The sequence below is a fragment of the Notothenia rossii genome, assembly GCF_949606895.1.
Source record: "Notothenia rossii genome assembly, chromosome: 5".
NCBI classification, from domain to species: domain Eukaryota; kingdom Metazoa; phylum Chordata; class Actinopteri; order Perciformes; family Nototheniidae; genus Notothenia; species Notothenia rossii.
Window position 1 is genome coordinate 38,584,685 of NC_136903.1, and position 5,222 is coordinate 38,589,906.

The window sequence follows — 5,222 nt, forward strand, 5'->3', positions numbered from 1 at the left end:
GGCCTCACTGCATTCTCAATAATACCACAAACCATGTTTTAATAAAAAGGATAAATTGTTATTTTAAAGCCACATCATTAACTTAAATGAATTAATCAGAGTGTTTATCTCGAAACTGGAAACAAGCACCAGAGAAAACCTCATCTGAACACCTGCGCTGTCTAAATTACACAGCAAACAACGGAGCACAGGCAGACCGCGCTGCGTAAAAAGCAGACGATTGCACAATAGCACTCTCGCAACAACAACAGATCAAGTACATAAACACAAAACACAATAAACCCCGGAGAAACATACTAACGGCGTCTCCGGAGCCTCACACACTGGCCCTTTCTCATTTAATCAAATCCCCCTCCTCGACTCCTCGGTCCTCAGGTAGTGACCCGGGCCCCGTCTCAGGTCGGTTAAATGAAATCCTTGCTTCCCTCACTTGCGTCGTTTCCCTGTGTTTAGTCCCTCCCTCCAGGGAAGCATGGAGGGACGCAAGGAAACCACGAGAAGCAGGGAAATGAGTTTTAAGAGCAATAGAGAACCGCAGTGACGCGTCGTAAAACCCGGAAGTAAGTTAGCATTTTTAGCACTTCCGGTTCCTTCCTCAAAAAGAAATGCATTTTTTCCATAGGGTTTTGGAAAATAGCTCGAAATAAGGTCTGTGGTTGACACAAATTTAAGAGATGAATCAGGTTTTGTTCTACGACATTAAATACATCAGCAGTGACCCCACTGGGGATTTTTGAAGAGTTTACGTGTCTGAAAAACGATGGTTGTTACCGAGTGGCTGAATAGGACTACAGAAATTGTCGAGGCCGTTTTACGTCATTACGCCGAACACGTAAACACTCCCGCTAAGTTTGTTTTCCACTGTGTTCTTCTTGAAAGCAAGTACCTGCCTATCTTTAGTATCTGTATATCTATATCTGACCATTAGAATCTGCATTTTTTAAATTGTCGTTTTTAACACCGTAGTTTTACAAATTATAGAATAATTAATTACCAGTGTTTTCCAATTTTACTCGGCAGTTCGTTTCGTTAGCTTACGTTAGCTAAAGCTAGCGCTACTAGTTAGCTACGCAATGGTTTGTTGCTTTGCTCCGGGTTGCAGCCACAGGTCTTCGCATGAAACGTGCTTGTTCTATCGTTTCCCGGCCGATGTTTTCCAAAGGAGAGTCTGGATTCGTGTCATGAGGTAAGCTGACGTTACATTTTTGTCCATGTCACGGTGAAATGTAAATGATGGGTAGTGACTGTATCGCCGTTTTAGAGATGGCACTGCCGAAAAGACCGCAACATAAGTAAAGATAATGAATACATCCTATTAAAACCTGTGTGGCTTATATGATAAGTCTTATTAGTACAAGCAGCATAACGTTTCACCATGTAACTAAAGATTGTAGTCAGGGAAATCAGTTTGACATATTGAACTAATAACAAATCACCTCTGGCTGGCAGAGAACTCTCTGCTCCATAGCTTCTCTTGGACGTAAAATCACATGTACATTTTACATTTATATTCAATTTAATATTCCATCCCTCACATACTTTTGTATATATAATAACTTATATTTTGTTTTTCTTGTTATGCTGCTGCAACACAAACATTTCCCAAATTGGGATCAATACAGTAATATCTTATCTTAATTAATTAAGAAATATAACTATTATAATTAGTGTAGCAGCTGATTTTCAATATGGATTAATCTACCATTTATTTCTTTAGTTCAATTTTCATCTATAAAAATGTCAAAATAGTGAAAATGTTCCCGAGACTTATCGAAGTGCAAGGTTATATCTTTAGATGTTTTGTTTTAGCCTATGTACTGTATGTCTTAATGCTCTTATATGTGACGGTGTGACTTCCATGAAACTAATATTTTATATCTTCCCAACAGACGAGCTGACAGGAAACCTAACACTCTAACAACCACAACATTGCAAAGGCGAGTAAATGTAAATTAAAAAAAATTCAATTTTTTTTTATTTCTTCTTCTTTCTTGCAGTGAGGTGAAGCTGACCTTGCAATTGGTGACAGTAAGGATGTTCCTCACGCAGGCTGAATGTTTCTCCTTCCTTACTGATACAGAAGCCCTTGATTTGCAATGCTTCACTAATTGTCATTTTCCTGACTCTGTAGGGACCCTTTACCTCCAGCACAGCGGAAGACCCTACCAGACCATCTGGAGATGCCCCCAACAATCCTGATAGGGAGAGCCACAAATCTGACTCATGGACCTGCATCTGGGTTGCAGTGGTGAATGCCCTGACGCCCTCACATTCATTCATAGTCCCCCACTGTACAGACAAAACACCATCCAGGGCCTGTTGTTGCCCTAGCACCCTGGCAATAAAGGAAGCAGTCACACGCTTTGACCTCAGGACAGCTCCAAAGTTGCTGGCAGTCAACCTTCCTTTCCTGAACAAATGCCAGTTTGGGTTGGTTCGCTGACGAGTGGTAGCCACCTGAATTGCCCTCTGTTGCTCCTCAGACAATGCCATGCTTGCCACAATTGCCTCAGGTCCCTGATGTCCAACAGATTTGATAATTTCAGGAACAGTAAGTGTTTCCAGGCTGCAGTGTTCCTCTTCTGGCTCGGGGGAGAGAAGCCAATAAATTCCTGAAAACCTGCCCCCGAGTCTGTCCCTCAGCCAGTCACGATCTTCGGAGGTGGGCTCTCTTGTGAGCGGGTTAAATTAGTTATTGGTTTAAACAGTCACATTAAAACAGTTACTAAATCAGCCTATTATCACCTAAAGAACATATCTAGGATTAAAAGACTAATGTCACAGCAGGATTTGGAAAAACGTGTCCATGCTTTTATCTTCAGTAGACTGGACTACTGCAATGGTGTCTTCACAGGTCTCACTAAAAAATCTATTAGAAAGCTGCAGCTGATTCAGAACACCGCTGCTCGAGTCCTTACCAACACTAAGAAAGTGGATCACATCGCTCCAGTTCTGAAGTCTTTACTCTGGTTCCTCACTAACACTAAGAAAGTGGATCACATCACTCCTGTTCTGAAGTCTTTACACTGGCTTCCTGTGTGTCAAAGAATAGATTTAAAAATAATGCTGCTGTTTATAAAGCACTGAATGGTTTAGGCCCAAAATACATTTCTGACCTCCTGCTAAATTATGAACCATCCAAGTCTCTCAGGTCTTCAGGGACGGGTCAGCTTTCTGTCCCCAGAGTCAGAACTAAACATGGAGAAGCAGCGTTCAGTTATTATGCTCCAAATATCTGGAACAAACTCCCAGAAACTTGCAGGTCCGCTAAAACTCTTACTACTTTTAAATCCAGGCTGAGGACTTTTCTTTCTGTCGCTGCTTTTAATTGAACTATTCATATCTTAGACTGCACTGTAACTTTTATCCATGTATTTTTTCTTTTAATGTTTATTTTATGAGCTTTTCTTTTTAATGACTGATTTTAAATGCCATTTTCTTAATGTCTTTCATTTTTTGTAAAGCACTTTGAATTGCCTTGTGTTGAAAAGTGCTATATAAATAAACTTGCCTTGCCTAATAAAGATTTAATGTGACACATACAATTGATTTGTTGATGGGAATTAATGTGAATAAATTTACTCTAGGTTAACAGTACTCTTGCTATCACTACTCACCGACACTATAAACTTTGTCCCTCATGCTAGCTCTGACAACACCGGTAAGCACACCTTCATCTAGGCTGCACTGTTACGTGTCCTGACTTGTAGTGGTTCTCTCCTCTGTCTACACTCTTCTTGTCATCTTTGTAAAACGATATCAGACTGGTAATTGACACAGCCATGACTTCTAGTTAAATTCAGTGTGGCTAAAATGAAAAGCTTTGTTAAAATATGCAAGCACGCGAAAGTCAAATTCAGCTTTATTGTAAAAAATTCGACGTGTTATACATCCAGAAATCTCGAAATATCGTTTTCCACAGTTTGACATGTAAAACAAAAACAAAACGGGCCTAGATAAACGTGGTACACATTAAACAAAACAAAAAGGGCCTAGATAACCGGGGTATACAGTTTAAAATGTTAATATATTTAAAGTGTTCAAAGTGTAGTTTCAGTACAAGTGAGTTGAAACGATCTTAAGTTGGCGTGACGTTGAAGTCGTGCGACCCTGCTGCTGTACTGGCTTGTAGTTCGTTTATAGCATAACGTTAGCATTTTGCTTCTGGCGACTAGATTTATGATTCAAAAATTATAAAAGTAGGGTTGACATGTGGAGATTATCCGGCTGAACAAAACGTGATCCCTGTCTTAAATGTGTGTCAACCCCAGACCTTATTTCGAGCTATTTTCCAAAATCCTATGGAGAATTTGCATTGGTTTTTGACAAAGGAACCGAAAGAAGTTTACTTCCGGGTTTTACGACGCGTCACTGCGGTTCTCTATGGGACGTCCTTTCCTCCGGAGCGTCACGTGAAGCAACGTCCGTTTGTGATGACGCCGCACAGCTGTTCGTCTGACAGCAGCTCTGTCCCCGTTATTTTCACAAACACCCCTGCCACACATTTACTGACACAAACATTTGTATCATCTGTTGTAGACCCCAATAAATAAAATCAAATAAGAACTCATTCTCAAAAAAGATAAACGCCATTCTTAAAATATATAAACGAACAATAGTTTGATTAATATTGATTAGAGTGCACCATAGAAATAAAATAATTGAGAGAAGAAAAAGATATATATTTTATATCAAAACTCAGTTAGATTAACATTCATTGGATTGCACACTTTGTTTGTTTGTGTGGATATGTAGCACATTAACATTTTAATAGCACTTAATGACTGACTGAATGGAAATGACAGTAAATGAAAATATAAAACGAAAAAAGCAATTATGAAAATGTTTCCAATAAATGAATAAAATTATTTTTGACCACTTTGTTGTTCAGATATATCACTGTAACTAAAGGATACATGAATTGAAACAAAACACAGTTTAAACTGAGGAGTGACTCTCGTGAGTTTCATTTATTTTCTTCACTCCGCTGGGGTACTGCTCTCATGTCAAGAACAAGAAGCATGAGATCAGTGCATGCACTGCATCGTCCAATCAGTGAGCGATACACAGTAAGGGGGCGGGGCGAGTATCTGAGGATTTCATCGGAGGATGGACTGGTGGTTCCTCGATTATCGCTCCTCCATTATTGCTCCTCGCTCCTCGGTCCTCCGGCAGAAATAAGAGCCATGGGACGGTACTCAAGATGGCACAGACAAATCAAC

At 39.9% G+C, this 5,222-nt stretch overlaps 1 long non-coding RNA gene across 1 annotated transcript; it reads left to right on the forward strand.

Annotated features, from left to right (window-relative positions):
* Positions 1–701: 701 nt before the first annotated feature.
* LOC307041554 lies at positions 702–3,536 on the forward strand. Its single transcript, XR_013808788.1, has 2 exons — positions 702–1,186; positions 1,890–3,536. It is a non-coding gene; the product is annotated as an uncharacterized lncRNA (long non-coding RNA).
* Positions 3,537–5,222: the final 1,686 nt, after the last annotated feature.